The sequence below is a fragment of the Protopterus annectens genome, chromosome 4.part1 (genome assembly GCF_019279795.1).
Source record: "Protopterus annectens isolate FY-2018-M chromosome 4.part1, PAN1.0, whole genome shotgun sequence".
In the NCBI taxonomy this organism is placed as follows: domain Eukaryota; kingdom Metazoa; phylum Chordata; order Ceratodontiformes; family Protopteridae; genus Protopterus; species Protopterus annectens.
The window spans coordinates 245,439,036-245,463,684 of record NC_056734.1 but is presented as its reverse complement, the minus strand read 5'-3'; positions in this window follow the sequence as shown (position 1 = coordinate 245,463,684).

Genomic DNA, 24,649 nt, shown 5'->3' with positions numbered 1-24,649 from the left:
TCTCTGGGTGATGAATCTGTCCCTCCAGCACGTTCTATTAATAACCGTGTCAAGGTTTAAGTCTCCCACCCTTGTGGTTCTGAGGGATCTAGATTTTTTGAGGTGAAGCATGTTCATCAAATCTGGGTTTGACATGGCCTTGTATGTCAGGCACAGGTCACCTCTGAGCAAGCGGTATGCGACTGAATAGAGCTGGAGTTCTTTCAGTCGGGCAGCATAAGACATATTTTTGAGACCCTTTAACTACTTTGGCAACATGAGTGTCAAACGAAAGGTTACTGTCAACCTGGGTCCCTAGATCCCTGATGACTTCTTCTGTGCTCAGTGGATTGCCACCTATATGGTAGCTAGGGGTAACCTTGTTTTTCCTGAAGGGTATGACTATGCATTTCTTGGCGTTTAACTTTAGGCCATGGCTCTGGCACCAGTTATCCATTTCTGTGAGGCCCTTCTGAAGGATATCTGTGTCAGATGTGTTTTCGACTATGGCGCCCAGTTTGCAGTCATCTGCAAACTTTGTCAGCCATAACCCTCCTGTGTTTGCTTGTACTTCAGAAAAGTAGATGCCGAACAAGAGTGGTCCCAGGACTGAGCCCTGTGGGACACCACTTGTGACAGGCTTTGAGTCTGACATGGCGCCAGCAACTCTTACCCTGTGGGTTCTGTCACTTAGCCAGTTTGCAACCCATCTTGTGATGTATGGGTTTACATTCAAGCTGATGAGTTTTTCGATGATACCTGAGTGGGTATTGTGTCAAGGCCTTGCCAGGTCGAGGTAGGCTGTATGGACTGCCTTGCCCTCATCAATGGCCTTGGTGACTGTTTCGAAAAAGTCAACCAAGTTTAAAAGGCATGATCTGCCTTTGACAAAGCCAAACTGGAATGGATCCAAAGTCTGCAAGTTCCCTATGTCTTTATTTATGAGTTCCATTATGATCCTCTCCATGGCTTTGCAGATAAGGCTTGTCAAGCTAATGGGACGGTAATTTCCAGGGGGTGGAGGCACCGCCCTTGTGAAGTGGGACCACAGTCGCCGTGCGCCACTCCTTGGGTACGTATCCTGAGGTGAGGCTAAGATTAAACAGCTGTCCTAACTGCGGGTTTAATTCCTCATTGTTGTGGAGCACACAGCGGGACACCATCGGTCCCATGGATGCTGTGTTTTTGCCTTGAGAGTAGTTCTCACCTGGGCGTTGGAGATGTTTGGGGGCTACAATCCTCTGGTATAGATATCTCTCCTTTTGGGGGGGGGGGAGAAGTTTGCACTGAACCTGTCAGCCAGTATGTTGGCAATGTGTGTAGGTTCAGTAATCTTCACATCATTTTGAACTAATTCTGAGCATATCTGGGAGTTTCCTCCTAGGTTTCTAACATAGCTAAAGAAGGCCTTATGATTGTCTTTTGAGTCCTTGGCGATTTTTCTCTCAAAATTTGTCTTGGATGATTTTATGAGAGCTCTTAGTTTTTTACTTATAATGATCAAAGGTGTCTTACCTTTCAAGGATTTTGCTCTGTCTTGTAGCAGCTTCCTCCTTTTGTTGTAGAGCTTGTTTATGGCTCATGTAACCTGGGACACACCTCACCCTAAACACTGTGTGGTGTGTGCAATGTAAGCCACACACTTCAGTATCACTACATAGCTAGGTAGGGGTCTAGTCCCAGTGTTGCCAAGTAACAGTGTACGTTTATGTGGATGGGTCTACATCAGGTTGCAGGGTATACATGCCTCAGCGGGTCACCTGTCCATGTGGCACAGGCAATAACCATTTTAGTAACTTGTGACATGTGTTTAACTGTACCCCAGATATGTCACAACCATGGTGTCACCACAGTGCCATACCCCATTGTGGAATATGACTGCAGACCATCCTCGTGCTGACACATGTACACCTACAACACAAATGGATAACATTTTAGGGACCACAATCAACCAGTGTTACTAACAGCTATAATGCATCATTGCTGGATGGCTGCACTTCCTGACATATATGCATATTACACTTCACTCCTTACAGCATGTTACAGTACTGTGGTACACTGTAGTACAGTCACCGCATGCATCAGCACCATATTAGCCTGTCCCTGCATTGATGGTATGGAAGGCAGGGATGTGGCACAGGCATCCTCATATGCACAGTGCATCCTTATGCTGACACATGTACACCTACAACACAAATGGATAACATTATGGAAACCACACTCAGTCAGTGTTACTAACAGCTATAATGCATCATTGCTGGATGGCTACACTATCTGCCATATATGCATTACACTTTACTCCTTACAACATGTAATACTGCAGTACTGTGGTACACTGTAGTACAGTCACCATGTGCATCAGAACCATATTAGCCTGTCCCTGCATTGATGGTATGGATGACAGGGATGTGGCACAGGTATCATCATATGCAAAAGGTGTGATGTTTATTTGATAGAGGCTGAGGGTGGGCCATACATTTGACACCATGTGTGTGGGTGAGGGGTGTACTACGGTGAGCTGGGCATGGTGCTGTGGTGTGTGTGGGCATGGGGTTGCCCTAGTTGTGTTTGTATAATGTGTGGGTATGCATGCAAACAGTTCTGCCATGTGGCTGCCCTACACAGGTGTTTATGGATAGCTGCAGACCATACCTGGCAGGGTGTGCAGTTCACTGCCTCTTGCCATGGAGAAGTGGACTATGCCTGCCAGGAGTTCCATGGGCACGTCCAGGTACAGGTGTTGATGTGCTACTCTCACCTGCTGATTACAAATGTCCACTGGTACCAGGCCCCTCCTGGGACTGGCCAGGACCACGTGAATGTGGCCTGCTGTGGTGTGGTGTGGACAGCATGCCCCCACACTTCTGGGGCTGGTACTGCTACTACGGGAGCCCCTTGGTGTCCTAGCACATCCATGTTGACTACCAGCTGTTGGTGTTGATGGCCTACATCCACACAGCCGTCGCCACACCCCAACCACACATTCAAGCAAGGACACACCACGGTTGATGAGGGCCATCATCTCACCATGCAATCTATCCATGAGCTCGGTATAAGCATGGATGGCACCAAACAGTTCATGGATGTTGTCGCTTACAGATGTGAGAGCAACACTCTCCAGCCTCAGGCCCTGTCTAGTGTAATGTTTTATATATGCCTGCATTCCATGACAACCTGAAACATGCACCTGCTGGTACCAGCTATGTCGCCTCTGCTAGGAGCATGATGTCCAGCGGCTCTACCATGAACACCCTGGTACATCTGCCCATGTGGTGCCCTGCTGGACATCTGGCTATGCCTGCTGTGACCAGACACAATAGGCATGGTTCCCACACTTTCCTGTGCACTGCCACCAAATGCCAGTTATCCCTCCACTATGCCCACTGGTGATGGGGTATGTATAGGCACTGAAACTGCATGCGGGGTTGGGGTGGCTAAAAGGGGGATGTCAAATGATGGTGCAGTGTCCACCCCTGACTACCCCACCTGTGCCTCAACAGTACTATCATCATCTTCTGCGTCTGTATGGACACCAACATCAGATTGAATGCAGGAGGGAACTTGACCCACCTCGCCACCTGTAGGGGAAAACAATAAATGCACTTTAAAACCTGTACACAGCATTGCCTAACAGTACACACACACACACACACACACACACACACACACACACACACACACACACACACACAGAGACACATGCACAGGCACACACACACACACAGCCACACACACACACACACACACACACACACACACACACACACACACACACACACACACACACACACACACACACACACACACACACACACACACACACACACACACACACACACACACACACACACACACCTACATAATACCTATCTGTCCATGGCTTTACAGACAGTCCCACGTATATGTCCATGTGGTACCCCATCCTGCATCACACTTGTTAACATACACACATTGATACCACTCATTAACATACCAGTCCTCTAAATGCCTACACAAGCAGTCACAACAAAAGACCTATTACTACATTACTTGCCTGACCTGTGTGTAGTGGTTTTAGATGGTATCACTGTTGTCATTCAGTATTCACCCACTATATGTCCGGACATCATGAGCATGGCCCCTATATGTGTGGGCTATTATGTTCTATCTATAATATCACGCACTGGTGTGTCATGTGTATGTAATGCTCAGTACATGCCAGATATGCTGCTCATTCAGCCTATCACGTGACAATTGTAATATTTGGATACACTCCCTGGTGTTGACTAGTACTTTTCCAATGCATCTGTAGTGCTGCATACATGGGTAGTAGGTGACCTCACTGCTGAATGCGATATTAAGGGTGCACCTGGTGTGTACCTTCCCTCTCAATGCTTGTTCCATTATACAGACCATATTATACTATCAGCTGTCCTGTGATTACACACATGACAAGTATTCCTGGTGTGTAATGTGGCAGTCCATGTACATGTACTGCATGATCCCAGAGGGAGGCACTGCTGTATGAGCACCCCACAATCATGCATGTGCATACATGGCCAGCCACGCAAACACACACACACATGTGCACAAGCATCCTACATGCATCAACCTCCCTCCACTTCACCAGTGTGACCCTACAGACAAACTAACTACCCACCAGGATGCACACACACACACACACACACACACACACACACACACACACACACACACACACACACACACACACACACACACACACACACAGGTGAGGTTGCACAATGATAGTACACACAGTCCTCCTATAACCATTTGTCAACCTGCATAACATATGGTACCTGACAGCATGCAGTGCAGCTATAGTCAATCCATGCTAGCAACATTATACATGTGTGTGATGCATGTGCTGTGTCACTAGGTGAAGCCCCTTCCCCTGGATACCACTACGCCCGTGAACACGGTATTTCTGTGCACCTGTTCTGCACCCTGCCATGTACTGTGCACCACTCCTCACAGATGTACAGCCCATTGCTTAATGTGTACTACTGTGTTGGTTATGTCAGCTTTAATGCTCACAGCCCCTATGTTTTCCAGCAACACATACCTGGTATGATATGTGGACAGATGTCATTTGTGAATGCCTGATGTCTGATTCACAGCTCTCAACATCAGCGGACCATGTATGACCAATCCAATACTCTTACACTGACAACCATCAGAGAATACCATGGCTATGGGGGTATACATTAGAACGTAATAAGTCCCTTTATTTTAACTCTCATAGTGTCCTTTCCCATCCTCTTCTGTCTCACCTCACATATTCCTACCCTTGACTACTATATCTTCCCAGTTCTTAAACTCTCAATTCTCCTTAGCAACACTTACCTCTCTGCTGTAGTCTTTATAGCAGCAGATTGTTTCTCTCACTGTGCTTGTCCATCCTTTGGTTCTACCCACTCCATTTGCCCTGCGGGCTCAATCCGCTCCCCTACCTTACCCTACCCCAATTCCCACCCACCCCCAGTGATCCTACATTTATTTTCCCTCCTGCTAAATCCCTCCCACTCCAGCAACCAATCCACTTACTCCTCTCCCCGCACCCCTTCCACCACTACACCTGCCTATCTTAGCCACACCCCATAACTAACAAATATCACCTTACACACATCAACCTCTCTTTAATCCCTAACTAACAATGCCCCTCCCCCTCCTTCAATCCTTACTTCCATAACATTAGTCTTCATTCTACTACCTCTTTACCATGCAACCTCTTATACTCATCTTCACTTATTCTCTTACCCTACACCACCTCACAACTTCCTTACAACACACTATCACAATATTGCAGATTCACTAGTTCCCTCCCAATCTATCCTTCTCCTAAAAATAAAATTATTCCTAAACTCAACTAATGACACTAAACTCAAACTAAAAGTCTACCTAACTCCTTTACCCAAATCCAAACACATCAAACTACCTCCACTTTCCTCTTTCCTTCACCTAGCCGGTGACATCCACCCTAATCCTGGTCCCAACTCTTCCCAAACAAATATTCACAACTCCAACAATAAATCCCCCCAATAAAAACCTAAAATTCCTCACTATCAATGCCTAAAGCCTACTAAATAAAATTACCCTCTTTCATTCCTGGCTCAGTCACAACCAACCAGATATATTAGCTATCTCTGAAACCTGGCTAAAACCTCATATAAATGATTCTGAATTCCTTCCGCCTGGATTTCACTCTCTCCGATCTGACCACCCAACTAAAAGAGGTGGTGGTGTAGCTTTAGTCTACTCCAACTACTTATCTATTACTCCATATCCCAACCATATCCCCTCCTTCTCAAGTGCTGAACTTGTCATTGGCCTACTAAAACTTAACATCCATAAAAGTATCTGTATCATCTCCCTCTACATTCCACCTGGCAACAACACCAACACCCTAGAAGATATTCTCTCCTGGACCTCCTCCAACATCAAACTAGAAACCTTCATCCTAGGAGATGTAAATATTGACTGAGGAAAAATCAATAACCCCAATCCTACATTAACAATTAACCTATTCACCTTTACTCAACTTACCACCTCCATAACTAGACCTAACAAAACACACTCCCCCTGGCTCTATACTCGACTGGATCCTAGTAACTCATCCCAACAAAACTATAACTTCAGAAGTCATTCCTGACTCTCTAGGAGACCACCTCCCTGCCTTCACCATTCGAGCTACTCCCTCTTCCTCTCACTTCCATCAATATATTTCTACTCGCAACCTTACTAACTTTAACCCCACTACTTTCATTGATTCTCTCAAACTAACCAACTGGAACCCCCTAAAAATTCTACCACTAGACACAGCCATTGACTACTTTAACTCAAAATTCCTAACAATCCTTAACTCCCTAGCCCCAATAAGAAATAAACGAGTCAAAACTAAAACCTCTCACTGGCTCACCAAAGATACAAAAACACCATGCTACAAAGAGATAAAACCTGGAAAACTTACGCCCATAACAATCAACCTGAGACTTTATTAAAATATAAACAGTTGAGAAACCTAGCCATGTCATTATGGATAAAAAAATCATACTACCTAAAACTACAAGAAAATCTTGCTAAAAATCCTAAGCAATTCTGGAACTCTATTAATTCCCTCTTGAGGTCTGGAACAAAAAACAATCCCTGTCCTGACACTAGCAAATCCAACTCAGAAATTGCCACACTATTCAACTCCTTCTTTACCTCTTCAATAGCTGAGTTCACTAAGACCTTCACCAACAATAATCCTTCTCCCCTCCCTGCCCTAATTTTTAACTTAAACCTGTCTCTACCAACTTAATAAAAAACTCCTCTATAAACTAAAGCCTTGCTCTAATGCCCTTGATGGCATTCCTTCCTCCTTCCTAAAAATAGCCTCAGATGCTATTGCTCTGCCTATCAGCATCTTGATCAATAGATCTATACTCGTGTCTTATGTTCTCAAACTTTGGCGAACTGCTTATATTTTGCCTCTCCACAAGGGAGGCAAAAATAACAATGTATCTAATTTTCGGCCCATAGCCATCCTCTCCCCTACCTCCAAAATTCTTGAAAAATGCATCCATCTACAGCTCTTACCATTCCTTACCAAATATCAATTACTTTCCCCCACCCAACATGGCTTCCGCCCAGGACACAGTACTAACTCCGCCCTTCTCTTCTTCTTACATATCATCAATTCAGCCCGCAACTCTGGACATTTAGTATCTTCCGTCCTGCTGGACCTTTCTAAAGCCTTTGATACCATCTCCCATACCCACCTCCTAAATCATCTCTCTAACCTTAACCTTTCCCAAGAAACCCTTTCTTGGTTCTCCAGCTATCTTGCTAACAGGTCACAAGCTGTAAAATGGGGCCAAGCCACATCCTCTTTCCTCCCTACTCCCACTGGAGTACCCCCAAGGTTCCATACTTGGTCCTCTGCTATTCAACATCTTTATTAATGACGTCCATAAAGCCATTCCCAATTCCAAAATTGTCCAATACGCCGATGATTCCACTTTGATTTGCAGTGCCTCCAACCTAGCTGAACTTAAATCTCTAACTCAAAATGCCTTCTCTACCACTGAAGACTGGATGCTCCAAAACCACCTCTCTCTTAACACCAATAAAACCAAGATTCTTCTATTCTCCCCTTCCAAATCTTCCCCTGTAGATGAAAACTCCCTTTACATCACCAGCCATAATAACTCACAAATAGAGATTGTACACTCTGCCAAACTCCTCTGGGTCACTATAGACAATCAGCTAAAATTTAACTCCCACATTCAGCAGAATATCAAAAAAACACACATAAAACTTGGCTTACTTTACAGAAATAACCTCTTCCTCTCTCCTTCCTCTAGGCTAACTCTTGTCACTACCTATCTTCTTCCCTCTCTCTTGTATGGCTCTCCCCTGTTCTCTAACTTATCCTCCACACTTACCTCTAAACTAGAGATATGTTACAACAAAATTTCTCGATTTGCCACTAGTGCCAAATCCTCCTCACACCATTGCAATTCCCTTCTCTCCCTTAACTGGCTTGAACTGCCCAACCTACTTGACTTTCATCAATTAACCACAGTTCACAAATTAGTATTCCAACCCTCAAACTGCCCCGCACTATCCAACATACTGCAACCATATTCACCTCCTAAACCTCTTAGATCCTCTCACCAAAACCTACTTACCATTCATAAACCCAAGCACACAGCTGGCCAGCTTCTCATATCCTGTACCCTAGCAAAAAAATGGAACTCTTTGCCCTCCGCCCTATGGACCTGCAATAACCTCAACAGCTTCAAATCTCAACTCCATTCCTACTTCTTCCTTAACAGGAAATGCAACTGCACTCTTCCACCTTTGCCTCTCAAAGCCTCCACTCTCTTTACCCCTGGCTAACCCCTCCCCTCCTAACCTCCTAACCTCTCCTCTCCTAACCCCACTCTTAACTATTAATTTGTTTCTCATAACAAATTATCTCCACCAGCTATTACATTATGTACTCTTTTCTCTTTAACTAAACTGTCATTCCATTGATTGTTACTAGATTGCAGATTGAACCATATTGTTTCTGTATATGCATTTTTATAGTATGTATGTTCACTTTGATTGAAAAATGTTTCTAATAAACCTTCTGTGGAGCTTTTCTCCCCGGGCCTCTACTGAAAATGGGCTCCTCAGCCCAGTGGACCTCCCTGGTCACCAAACTGAATAAATAAATAAATACATAAATACACATCCTTATTGATATGAAGCACCCATCCTTGATCTGCCATGGGACCACATTACCGCATATCTTAGCAGTACATGAGCCCAGTATGTGACATATGTCCTGTACTTTCACATGCAGTGTCTACCGAATGTGTTAGGTGCGTGGATGCTGACAATGATGCATACACACCATGTGGGCATATGCGTGCATACCCTTATCATGACGGTTCATCGCACCTCTTGTTGTGTGTACTACATCAGTCAGTACTCCTGGCAGGGGTATACCAGCGTGGGCCATCTGCATTTGCCAGTGTATGTTCAGTCTGCCCTACACATGTCCCCCTATTCTGTATGATTGCAATTGAAAAATTATATTGAGCTGCTCTCTGCTTACTGCTTGCTTGCTGTGGGATTTGAAGTCTTCTTAAGACACACAGTCTTGCTGTGCTGTTTACTGCTGAATCAGAGACACATCATGACTCCATCTGTAGTCTGTTTAAATCACCAAGCCTTTCAAATTGCACTGATAAAGAAATATATTTTGCAGCTATAAGCACAGTTACAGATAACTTATTTTATAACAAACCACACGTAGTCTGTCAGATTTGTAGCATATATTTACAAAGTTTTCCTTCATTACAGATATGAATGATGACTTCTACAAGATACCTCTCTCTGTCCTTCTCTCACATAACTGAATTACTACAAAAGCTATATACAGAGCTAGACACACACACAAGAGATTGGTATTTCCTCCTGGTATATTTTTCTGGCCTTCTATAGGAAGTCACATAATGTCTGTTTTTAGACTTTTCTATTGTCCTTTTGTGATTTAAGCACTTTTGCTGATGTGAGGATGCCATTCTGAAAGGAAACATCTGTATAAGCTGTTCCTACTGGAAAAACATCACGTATTGCTGAATTTATAAAAAAGGATGTCTGTTAATAGATATTTGTTCTGCAAACATGAGAAAATCATATAATCCTTGCTTTCCAATATTGCTTTGTTAGGCTTTTCTTTTTGATGTTGTGAAGAGAAGCCTGTCTGTTATACATATAGTATGAATGCACATTTTACATTGCTAAACTCTATACATATATTCAAGCAAACTTTTTATTCTATGCTTTATCTTTCAGCATATTTATATTCATAATATCTAACAATTCCCTCTGTTTTTAAACATACTCAAAACATTTTATATAAAAAACACATTATTTTTATATAAAACCTTTAGTCTTTTTTTGATACGTCAAAATGCAATTTTACATAGTTAATACAATGAAAACGTATTACTACCAAACCTGAATGTATTTAACAACTTTTTCTTTTGCAGACCATTCTGTGAAAATATTTTATCAGTTATGAGCTGTGTCTGTTTTAATTTTACTTGATTAATTTATTCTTTTGCAATCACAGAATTTAATTTATGACTTAGTATTGTTTCATTAACTCTTTGCAACTGTTGAATTAACTATAAGAGACAATAACTATGTGCTACTGCAAGCATTTATACACTGCTGAAAATATACAGTTTTAATGTCATTTTAACCATAACATTGTGATCATATCTCCGAACTGCTCAATAACATCTTGGTAAAATACTGAACTGGGCTTAGATAATAAATATTTGAAAGCTATTATTTTACTGGGGTAAAACCAGTGATATTACAACTTGACAAATTACTTTTGAATTTATTACAATGTATCCAGTACAGGATGTATTTACACAGACTATTTGCTATTTATGCATTTCAACCTAGTAGGTATCCTGGACCCATTGTTTTCTTTAAATATGTTTTTTTCACACATATTCATTACTAGACATTAATTTCATTTGTACTGAATTTTTCTGCATTTGTACGTACATACAAAGACTATCATTTGTACTGAAATTTTCTACATTTGCACATACAAAGACTGTAAAGTACATTTAGTCTAATCTTACAAATTTAACAACATTAATATTAAGCAAAATCTTGGAAAATGTTTATGTCTCTTTAGAAATATCTAGTGGAATTGGCACCAAATGCATATGTCATGTTATTTTAAACTACATACTTAACAATTATAAATATTCATGCTTTTTTATACCAACATTGTTTTGCCAAAAACATATTAAAAATAGTGACCAATCTTGTTTAATTTTTTACATGTCTTTACTCTCTCTTGTATAGCTGTAATCAGTTTTAAGCAATCTCTTGTTTTTTAAACTATCTCTTGTATAGCTTTACAGTTTAACAAGTTGTAAATACAATTTAATGCTAAACAATACAATAATAACCATTATGATAGCTATTAACAACTTGTAAAATATCTTATCCTGTCAGGTTTAATCCAGTTTACCAGTATTTCTAATACACTAATACCTGTTTTTTTCCTCTCCCTAAAAGAGTATTGTCAAGAAGGAATGAGATATTTTTTCCTGTAGCTTTATTTCAGACACTTGTTGTTTATTTTTTCTGTAGTTTTATTTCAGACCCTTTTTGTTTATTTTTTCTGTAGCTTTATTTCAGACCCTTGTTGTTTATTTTTTCTGCAGCTTTATTTCAGACCCTTGTTGTTTATTTTTTCTGTATCTTTATTTCAGACCCTTGTGCAGTACTGCTTATACAGTCAGTGTAAAACTGAGAAAGTACCCCTCCCCCTGTAGTATTGCAACACTAGTTACCTGCTTTATGCTATGAAAATAGAATGTATGTTAGCCTAACACTATGGTTATACATTTATTTTATTAAATTATGAACTTTTGTCTGATTTGATAATTTTTTATAAAGCTTTTGCTGTTTACTACCACTAGTAGGTATTTACACCCTCCTGCACAATTGATTTGAACTGTATATATACTACAGCCCATTTGCTGGCTGTACTTGATGCAACTGAGTTGTTTTTCTTCTCTTTTAACATTTACTTGCAAATAGATTATCAGTGACATCTATGCACAATTGTGGCATTTTATGACAATTACTAAATAGTGTTGCCTGTAAACATTTTAACAAGTATGTTTTAATAACAATTATGCTTTAGAAAAACTCAAGCTACTTGCCTGGCAATCAGTCTTGTTGTTTATCTTATCTTTTCAACATTTCCTGTAACTATTCATTCAGTCTAGGAAGGTCTGAGCTCACATTTCATACTCTATAAACTATAGTTAATTCTTTTGGCATTTTACCTTTAATGTGATTGTGATTTGCATAACTATGCATTTATACTACATAAATCGACATCATTTTACAATTACCTTACATGCATTTCACGTCGGGGTCACCATTGAAAAATTATATTCAGCTGCTCTCTGCTTACTGCTTGCTTGCTGTGGGATTTGAAGTCTTCTTAAGACACACAGTCTTGCTGTGCTGTTTACTGCTGAATCAGAGACACATCATGACTCCATCTGTAGTCTGTTTAAATCACCAAGCCTTTCAAATTGCACTGATAAAGAAATATATTTTGCAGCTATAAGCACAGTTACAGATAACTTATTTTATAACAAACCACACGTAGTCTGTCAGATTTGTAGCATATATTTACAAAGTTTTCCTTCATTACAGATATGAATGATGACTTCTACAAGATACCTCTCTCTGTCCTTCTCTCACATAACTGAATTACTACAAAAGCTATATACAGAGCTAGACACGCACACAAGAGATTGGTATTTCCTCCTGGTATATTTTTCTGGCCTTCTATAGGAAGTCACATAATGTCTGTTTTTAGACTTTTCTATTGTCCTTTTGTGATTTAAGCACTTTTGCTGATGTGAGGATGCCATTCTGAAAGGAAACATCTGTATAAGCTGTTCCTACTGGAAAAACATCACGTATTGCTGAATTTATAAAAAAGGATGTCTGTTAATAGATATTTGTTCTGCAAACATGAGAAAATCATATAATCCTTGCTTTCCAATATTGCTTTGTTAGGCTTTTCTTTTTGATGCTGTGAAGAGAAGCCTGTCTGTTATACATATAGTATGAATGCACATTTTACATTGCTAAACTCTATACATATATTCAAGCAAACTTTTTATTCTATGCTTTATCTTTCAGCATATTTATATTCATAATATCTAACAACAATGTCTACTCATGTGCACATCTCTTGGTGTTCAAACACTGTCGTCATTATTGCTGTGGGGGTAGAGTTATGTCTGCCACAGGTCCTGAACCTGACTGTGTACAGATACAGCCATTCTTAGCATCCTTAGGATCCCTGCTGCAGTGCACTGGTATGTCATGCTGATATCCCTCCCCCACATTCAGCCTTTTTACAAATGCATGACAAGTAAGCCCTACACGTGTCACTTTGCAATGTCCCATACACAGAACACCACATGTTACAGTCCAGCTGATAATGTGGACTACTGTAATGCCTTATGCCATAGTGTATCTCTGCAGCAGTTGTGATTGTCTTACAGGTATATACACTGGTGTTGCACTGTATATGTGTGTTGTTCCAAACATGTCCTTACTGTAGGCCATGTCTCCCACCATTATGTTACTCCCTGTGGACACATTCCACAATGACAGGATGTTAGTTATCATGAAGGTGTCTGACATACCCTTCCAGTACCCCATCATGGTCACCCCTATGATACCTAGCATTTCACAGCAACAATACATGCACATGTACGGCATGCATTCTGGGTAGGTGTGTTAGATGTGAGCATGACATATACCATTGTCATTACCTGCCTGGTGTATTGGCAAGGATCTACATAAACCATACTCACTAGCTACAGGCTGCTGCCTTGGTGGTATCCTGGCGGGACCTGCATAAGAGGGTGAGAGATGCAAAGTCAGTGGCCACAACTGTGGCAGTGCTACAGGGAGGCTGCAGTATTACAGTACATCAACAGTGCATTTCCACACTACTACCACATAGACATCTGTTTATCACTACTATGCAGCAACAAAATATATCTATGACATTCAGATATGCATGATCTACCTATACTGATGCGGATTTATATGCAAAAGTGGTCTACGGATGTGCCCTGTGGCCTTACCTGCATGCTCCTCGGCCGGTGTGTGAGTGGCACCCACCTCCACAAAGGTGTCTGGCGGCTGCTGTGTGGCCGGATGGGCAGGTGCCACGAGGCTGGCCAGGAGCTCCTCCACACATGTCGTGGGGGTGGATGGTATAGCCCCCCCCCCATGGCAAGGTGATCCCCGGACTGCAGCAGCATGCCAATGGGCATTGTAAAGCAGTTTAGAACAATGATGCTGGATCTGCTCATATCTGCGGTTGTGCCATCTGACATCATTGACCCTGTGGACTAGGTCATTCCACAGGGCGGTCCACTCCTGCTGATCATGGGCAGCCCGGCCAAACAAGGTTGCATAGTGATAAATTAGTCCATCCAGCAGGGTGTCATTTTCCACTGCTGAGTAGGCTGTCAGCCTTGCATGAGACATCCTGCCTGAAAGACATAAATATGGACACAGGTGTGAACAGGTCATGCAGCAAGGTTACCACAGTTCTTAATACACATCACTGTCACCCCCTACCATATCAGCGACAACAAACTGTACATACAACTCAATAGGTATGGCTACAGCTTACCTACCAGTTGGACAGATATTGTATTGTACCACACTTTGTATGATGTGTTTGTAGCCATGTTCCCTGTGTGGACACTATCATTGCTGGCTTGTTACACACTATTCACCTGCATGCCATTGTCAGGGCCACTATGGTTCCATATATGCCTGTGGTATGCTTGCTATGTGATTGCTACACATCTGACACTCTGTGTTATTGGGGATATCTATGCATGCTGTTGGACATGATCCAGGATTGTGTAGACTATTACTACCCACATATGTTCTATAACAGTGACACAATAGCATGTTTATGGACTATTGACCAGCAGAACCACCTCTCCAAACTCATCTACCCATGTTACCCAGCCACATCACATGTGTGTCCCACCATGGGGCCTCCTCATGTACTGGTCCAGCAATACCATCAGGTAGGAACCAACCCAAGGGGTGTTGTCCCTCCCCCCAGGGGCACACACAGACATATGCCTGTCCCCTGCGGTCAGGTTCCAGGTTTGTTCCATAAAGGGATTCACAGACACATGTGGGACATGCTACATCACTCTGAGGCACCCAGTACACATTCACAGAGCCAACATGCGCCTCCTGCTCAGCCTCCATGCCAGGCACCTTCAGGACATGGACTGCTGTTGTGAGCAACAGTGAGTGGGAGGCTTGTTCCCATTGTGTCCATATTGGGGCCATGGGGCATCCACATCACAGACCACACACACCATCCAGGGTGTTTACCCACCACATGTCACATACCATCCCTGTAGGCTGTCCTCAATACCCTGACAGGCTCCACAACTATACCTGCCATACTTCCCCATTTTCCCATTCCATAATTCACAGACAAGGGCAATGTGGTCCCAATAAAGGGTTCACATGTGACATACCCATCCATGTTGCACCCACTGACAGCTGTAGATATCTGTGTGTATTGCTATGCGTGCTGTTTCCTCACACATAGCATGCAGCACTGTGGTAGTACTATAGGGGACATATATTTACATACATATATGTTTGTGTGTGTGTTTGTATATATGTAGACATGTGCATATAGATATATATCTATATATGTGTAGATATATGTGATGTATATATGTACTCATATATATGTTTACATATGGGTATCTGTATATTTGTGGACATACATGTACACATATATACAGATATGCATACCTATATGTAGGGTACATTCAGACATTAGGTTCACAATCTCACAACACCTTCCTACACAGCTGCACCATTCTGCCTTGCTACAACACAGACAGGTGCAACATATGGACACAGCCTGACATTAGGGAGGGGTATATGTAGGGCCAGATTGCAGGTAACCCTTTTATACACCTATAACATTCCTGCATGCTACAATACAGATTAATCTGAGTATTCTGCAAGGGGAGGGCTGTGGATCCCATGTGTCCATCATAATGGCATTACTTCCACCACCGGCTATTGGCCACGTAATATACATACTTCCCATTATGCAACATGCACTATCATGGCTTACATCTTATCAGTCAATGCTGCTGTGCACAGTTGTGGGGTATGGCCCACTTCCTACAGGGACGGACTCTATTGTCCTTAGCAGTTGTTCATCTGAACATCATTACAACAGCAACACCTGAAGGCACATACAAAATATTCCACATCATCTACCTCATTATTATGGATCAAGTACTATTGTCAGTTATATACATATATACTTCACATACCTGTTCTGGGACTGCAGACTCTTCTAGAGTGTTTGGTATTTTTCTTTCCTTTTTTCCTTATACGCACTCTCTCACTCTCTCTCTCTCTCACTCTCAGTCTCTCTCCAGTAAATGGAATGAGCTGCTTTGCATAGATTGCAGCATGGAATTTGTAGGTGATGCACATGATCAGGGGATGGCCTCTGCACCAATCAGTGTCCACCACTTGTGACCTGCATGCAGCATACTGTGTAGTACTTCCAATTACCACTGTCATGGCAACCAACTACTATAAATTCCTACATCATGTGAGCATGGTCCTTTACCTTTCCTGTATGATGAACATCCTTCCTGTGTGTGGGCATCAATGTTACAGACAAAATGTAGCAATACCTCTTACAGGGGAACTTGCACACTCAGACCAGCTACATAGTTGTAGGAGGTTCCAAAACTACAGACAGAGTGTGAGTAGTGTTGTTGTATGCATTGTATAGCACTGGTGTTACAGGGTTTGAGTGTACATACAAGTTTAACTTGGAATGCAGTCTGTCTGCATAGATCTCAAATGTGGGCCTATCCTCTTGATGGCCAGAGGTGTGCCTATTATGTTTTGTCTGCCACCATACAGGTCTTGTGTCAGATATATCACTGGCAGTGTGTGTGTGTTGAGTGCTATCAGTACATGGCTACATCCATTTCTGTTTCTAACTTCATATTCCTGACTAAGGGTATGTTGCAGGCTATCATGTAACACCAGTTACTTGCTTAGTGTGTGACAACAGTACATATGGACCTGTGTTACAGCCTCTGTCCTCCACCTACATACCAGGCTTTGCACATATGACATGCTGTAAGGGGTTGTTCTGTAGTGGGCTGTGAGTATGTCATCCTGCCATTCCTGCCATCAGTCCACTGTTGCATCCCCCACACATACTGTGGGGTTGCCATATATGTGTGGGCTTCACCTACATAATACATGTGTTCCCTTATGCACTCCAGAGGCCAGTATATGTAACAGTGATATATGGCCCTGTATTATTGAGTCTAGGGGGGGATGCACCATAACTAACCTAGGCTGTTACAACATGGGGTAAGCTGCCTTAAGGTATCTGGATGTACATTACCATACAATCCACTTTGGGTAAATGCAGGCCTACTGCCTCCTGCCATACAGACTGTTCTGCTTGTCATTGTGATTGTGATGGTGTCGGTTATGCCTTATTATATAACAGATATATCCCATTGTGTCAACTGAGGTCTTTACCCCCCTAGGGATTGTGTACAGAGTAGAGATAGAAGCTGCTGGACTATACATCTGCATTACTTACTGTTGATTGATTGTTATCCTGTGGCCCACTTTGTCTTTTCTATTGTACTACTTGAAGGCCTTGGCCTGGACAGCAACATATGTAAACCTTTCCAGATTACTGTATTAGTATAACTGTTTCACAGTTGCATTACTCTGTTTATATAGATGTCAGTGTCTAAACAGCTATATGACATGGCATATACAACTGTAATAGTACACAAATAAAGCTTTCCCATGTATGCAAACCTGTGTGTGGTGTTATATCCATTGACATCTCTGTGGGTATATGTTGTAGGCAACAATTGTCATTTATATGGGTGGCTCATACGGTGTCCATTTGGTAATGTGGTAACTGTAGGCATATTGGCTGTTCCATACTGTGTGCACCTTCTACATATGTATCTTCCTATACATATATCTGTGTGTGTATGTATAGTTACATATATATATATATATATATATATATATATATATATATATATATATATGTGTGTGTGTGTGTGTGTATATCTATATCTGCATATATGTGTCTGTGTATATGTATCCTAGGGGTGTTGATTGCTTCCACATTATACATTCCCTATGGGAGGTGGACTGTACTGCATGATATGTTGCTGATACCAGCCTGAAATCATACCGGTGGGATGGAGTACTGTTAACATCTTGTGCCCATGTCTTGTCAGGTCCTGGTTATGGGATCTGCAGCAGGCCAGATGTGTTTGGCTGTGTGTGTGTGTGTGGGGGGATACCTATTCATACAAGACATATGTTGCTTGTTGCCTCTCAACCCCATTAACTGTGCACGTGGACATATATGTTTTTGTTATGTTCCCATTTTTATCTACAGATGTATGTCTGTATATACCTATATAGATATATATATATCTGCTTATATATATATATATATATATATATATATATATATATATGTGTGTGTGTGTGTGTGTGTGTGTGTGGGTATGTATATATATATATATATATATATATATATATTGCTGTATATATATATATATATATATATATATATATATATATATATATATATATATATGTATAGAAAAGGAAACCAGTCTGGTGGACCCCTGCAATAAACAAGCTATACAATAGAAGAAGGAAACTAGTACAGAAAAGAGTAAAATCCCAAGAAGAAAAGACATCCCTGATCAGCATCAGCAAGAAACTATGATCCCTCATAAAATCATCAAAGGCTAGCTTGGAAAGAAAAATTGCCAAGGACTCCAAAGATAACCAATAAGCGTTCTTCACCTATGTCAAGAACCTAAGTTGAAACTCTCAGATCTGCTCTGAGTTAATTCAGAATAGCACAAAATACACCGAACCGACTGATATTGCCAACATTTTGGCAGACAGGTTTAGTGTAAACTTTACGCCCCCTCACCCTCTAAAGGGCCCATAACCATACCAGAAGAATGTAGAGCCTCAGCAATCACTGGCACACAGGTTAAAACAGTCTTATCCAAAGCCAAAAACACAGCTTCAATATGACCAGACAGTGTCCCAGGCTGTGTCTTACATGAGCTCCAAAATGAACTAACCTAAACACACTGTGCAAACTCAGCCTCTCTACAGGCTATGTACCCATAGAGTTGCACACAGCAACAGTTATCCTGCTCCACAAAGGTGGAGCCACAACGGACACCAGGAACTATTGCCCTATAAGCCTGACTAGCCTAGTCTGCAAGGCTATGGAGCACATCATCATGGAACTCATTAACAGAAACATTGGGAACCTCCAAACATTGGACCCTACCCAGTTTGGCTTTGTTAAGGGCAGATCATGCCTCCTAAACCTGGTGGATTTCTTTGAGACAGTTACCAAGGCTTTAGGTGAGGGAAAGTAGTTCCACACAGCCTACCTAGACCTCGCAAAGGCTTTCAACACCATTCCTCATTCTGGTATTATAGACAAGCTCACCAGCCTGAACATAAACTCCTATGTCATGAGATGGGTTGCCAGTTGGCTCACATATAGAACCTACATGGTGAGAGTTGCATGCTCTAGGTCTGACTCTAAACCAGTTACAAGTGGCGTCCCCCAGGGCTCAGTCATGGGATCCCTCCTCTTTGGTATATACTTCTTAGAGGTACATGCAAGCCCAGGAGGACTATGGATGATCAAGTTTGCAGATGACTGCAAACTTGGGGCCATTATTGACTCTCTGGCTCATACAGACATCCTCCAGAAGGGTCTCACTGAGATGGATACCTGGTGTCAAAATTGTGGCCTCAAGCTAAATGCCAAAAAGTGCATAGTCATCCCCTTTGGAAAACAAAGTACCTGCGAACTACCACATACATGGTAGTCCCCTAAATACAGAAAACGTAATAAGGAATCTGGGGACCCAAGTAAATTGTAATCTCTCCTTTGATAATCATATTGCCAAGGTGGTTAGAAAATCCTTCTATGTGGCCCACCTAATCATGAAAGGGTTCACATCTAGAACAAAAGAGGTTATTGTGCCCCTCTACTCATCACTCATCAGACCCATCATAGAGTACAACGCCCCATTTGGGATGTACCTTCCAAGATACCTGTACAGCTGGAAAGACCACAGAAGTATTTCACCAAGAGGATTACTGGCCTCAAACAGATGCCCTATACAGCCCGACTGACGAAACTCCAGCTGTACTCAGTTGCATACCGCATACTCAGAGGTGATTTCTGCCTGACATACAAGGCCATGTCCAACCCAGAATTGATAGACATGCTCCATCTAAAAAAAAAAAAAAACAAATCCCCAAGAGCCACACGTTCTAGAGATCTAAACCTTACCACAACGATAAACAGGACATGCTGGAGGGATAGATACTTGTCCCAGAGACTCCCCATGCTTTGGAACAGGATTCCAATCTACATTAGACAGAGCCCCTCACTCTATGTATGTATTTATATTTATATATATATATATATATATATATATATATATATATATATATATATCTTCATATATAGATATGTATATATCTATTTAGATATTAATATATGTACACACACACACACACATACTTCTACAGGTTTAAATACATTTCCTGTACTGTTGAATTACTGGGCTGGATGATATGCTTGTGAAAACATCAGGGTTATGTATATCACTTTGGCTATGGTGTGCAGGGTCATGGATTCGAGCCTTGCAGAGCATATTTATTTTGTTGCTGGGCAGAAGAAGGGTCGTTGGACACAGAGTGATTAAGGAACATTTAAGCAGCTGTAAGTGGGTTTGCACAAGTTTGCACAGAGGTAAGAATTGCTAACTTCCAGTTACAATTTCTTATACTCAGTTTTCTTCTAAATTGCTTAACCTGTGTAGGCATTGCTTACCCCTGCACAAACAAGCTTAAATCTGCCTACTGCTACTTAAAAGTGCTTACTCCTGCTTACCCCTGTGCTAATTTCTTTAAAAGAAAAGAAAAAGGGTTGACAGGAAAGTGGTGAAAAAGGGGCACAAAGAGGGAAAGACAGTAGGGTAAATAGCTAGGGATGTGCAGGAGGGTGTAGGGAAGGTACATAGCTACCCATTTCTTCTACAGCAACAACTGTGCATATACACTGACTTCGGAGGTAGATTTGGACACTCAACCCTGAGAGATGTGTGAGGACAACATTAATATGTTGTGATGCCAATTAGACCAGATCACACGTGTCCAGTGGACACGTGTGCAAAATAGACAACTATGTATGGGGCAATATTTTTTTGGGGGAGGGGGGCAGATTGCTCTTTTTTTTCAGTTGAGAGTGGGATGTTGGGGAGGGATAGTAGGTATATTTGGGGAGGTAGGATGGGTAGGTTAACAGACAAGACATACAAGACGCATACAGGGGTGGTATATGACACTTGTGGGGGATAAACAACTTGATGGGGAGGTGCTGGGAAATCAGAAGCCCATGAGCCCCCTAGTGGAAACGGTGGGACTGAGATCCCCACCCATGGACAGTCACTACTGCACCTTCACAGCCCCAAAGGTGGCTGCGCTGGGGGCTGAGTCGGACAGTCAGGCCGACCCTCTAGTCACAACACGTGGCCCTCGAGCTGGTGTAGAAGATCTCCAAACATCTGATGTAGCTATCTACACACCACAGCCCAGACCTGGCAAAGGGTGGCAGGTTCCTGTCCACACCCACTTCCAGGGTGGGTGAGCCCGATCCCCTGAGGCAGTTCCACCGGAAGGTGGTGCAGGACCAACGGAAGAGGAGGTCACGGCTTGGGCCCCACATGTGCTTGTGCCATGGCCAGCTGAGGTGGGAGAGATGGGTCAGCTGGGACCCGCATTCCCATACATCCTATGGTGTTTATGGTGTATCAACATATGTGGGTTAGTAACAGTCAACACATTCCAGAGTTAGGTATAACAGCATGCATAGATATTCTCATTAACCCAGACACCAGATACGGAACAGTTGCATAGCAAACGGAACACATGCATATATGGGACCACAGTGGTAATAACAACAGCATGCAGATACATTGATGGCACCATGTCTTCAATGTTGGAGTATTTCAATATAGCACATGCAAGGAAACAGATTTAAATAATTATCAACCAACATTACATACCAGTTGAGGGGGGTATGTAGTTTATTATTGGAGATATGGTGTGGGGGGAGAGAAAAATGTCAACTAACAGCTAGTATATTCCTGTAGTCCACATTACTTTCCTAGTCAGTGCTGTTATCTGTACCTTACAAGTATTACTACACTACCCTATAGCCTTAGTTTGGGCAGCGATATGGCTGTTGTCATCTTTATACATTAACTGGTTCTACCTGCAGTATACACCTCTTACCTGGTATACCCGTGGGGGAAATGTTTGTTAACACTAACTGTTTCTACACATACTCCCAGATTCCAGGTTGATGTTGTGCACATAGCTGTCCATTTCTTTCTGCACAGACTCTGGCCATGTCTTGACCACATGCAGGTGAACTGGGACATATCTAGACTATTGCCCTCTTCAACCTTTAGTGACTTACCACACTTTTATACAGGCTTTCCTACACAGTTATATTATGTAGCACAGTGTGGGTGACAGTGATTAGTGATACCTTATTATTCAGAGCAACTACAACACTCACAATTCCATACAATACCAGAGTAAATAGTAACAGTACAGGGTATCAAGCTTTTTATTTCTCGGTACAGTGTTTGTATCTGACATATCTGTGGGAGCAATATTTGTTAGCACTACCTGAATGTTGCCACACAAAGTACCAGATTACACATTAGTATTATACACTTACATCTCACTCTGTTACTGTACACAGTCTGGTCACAGCTTGAAAACATGGGGGTGTAGATAGGACATACTTGGCTTATTACTTGCATAACAATTTCAGGAGTTGATAGAGTGATAGGTTTGTTCTCATAGATGTGTGACAATCAGTTGTATTCCCTGTTTGCTGCCTAAATATCTGGGATCATCCCACAGAATTCCCAGGGGGACAGGATGACAGGCAACAGATATGGGCCCATATACTGGACATTCTGGTCTTATCTGTACAGTTGTGGGGTATGATACTGTATGCGGCCTACTTCCACTCCCAGGATTCAGACCATGGCTGTGTCTGCTACAACTTAAACACTTTCCATCAGAGTTGTGTGTGCTATATAGATATTGCTGTATATCTCTTATCTGCTTTCTGTCTTATAATTCTCCTGTGGTTTTGCATTCTGACCTTGTATTACAACACTCTTATACAGGATTCTCTATAGAGTTATATTTTGTAGGACAGTGTGGGCAACAGTGATGAGTAATAACTTATTATTCAGAGCAACAGTACCAATACAGGGTATCCTTCTTGTATTTCTGGGCACAGTGTTGGTATCTGGCAGACCTGTGGGATTAATGTTTGTTAACACTACCTGAATGTTGCCACACACAGTACCAGATTCCACATTACTATTATGCCATACATCTCACTCTGTTACTGTACACACTCTGGCCACAGCTTGACAACATGGGGGTGTAAATGGGACATACATGGCTTCTTACTCTCATAAGGATTTGGGGAGTTGCTAGTGTGCCAGCTTTGTTCATATAGATGTGTGTCAATCAGTTGTATTTCCTGTTTACTGCCTATATACCTGGGATCATCTCACTGATTTCCCAGGGGGACAGGTTGACAGGCAACAGATATGGCCCACTTTACAGGACATTCTGGACATATCTGTACAGTTGTGGGGTATGATTCTGTATGCACACTACTACCACTGCTGGGATTTGAACCATGGATGTGTGTGCTACAAATACAAGAGTTCACGTCTCAGTTGCATGTGCTATTTGGATTTTGTTGTGTGCCTTTTCACTGTTTTCTATGTGTCTCTCCGTTGTACTAAATGGCCTCTGGGGATTACACCAGTCATATACAGGCATTCCTACACATTCTATTTATAGTGCGCAGTGTGGGTAACAGTGCTTAATACAACAGTGCTATTACATGATTGCAGATCTACATTACCATATGATAACAGAGTATACACATGCAGTCCAGCAGATAGACCTTTATTGTCAGGCTATTACACTTTTATTTACATACAAACTATATGAGACTCTTCCTGCCATATTCTCTGGTGTATGCAATACTTGCCTTAAACAATACAGGATTTATACAGGCAATTAATTTACTAATACTTTTAGATTTATTTCCTATGACAGTACATGCAAAAGTATTACTGACCTGCCTCATGTCACAACCACTCCAGGCGACTTCCATGGGCCTCCTGGTTTGCGGCCCACTCACTTGCAGCTGTGGAGGACATAAGAGGAATATTTAGCCATACCGATCCATGATATGCATGAGCTGGCAATTATTACACACAATACGGAGTGATACTTACACACAGCTGGGACAGCCCCTGCCGTTCTAGCCTCTTGGATCCACTGCGGCAAGAGGTCCCCCTTACACCGC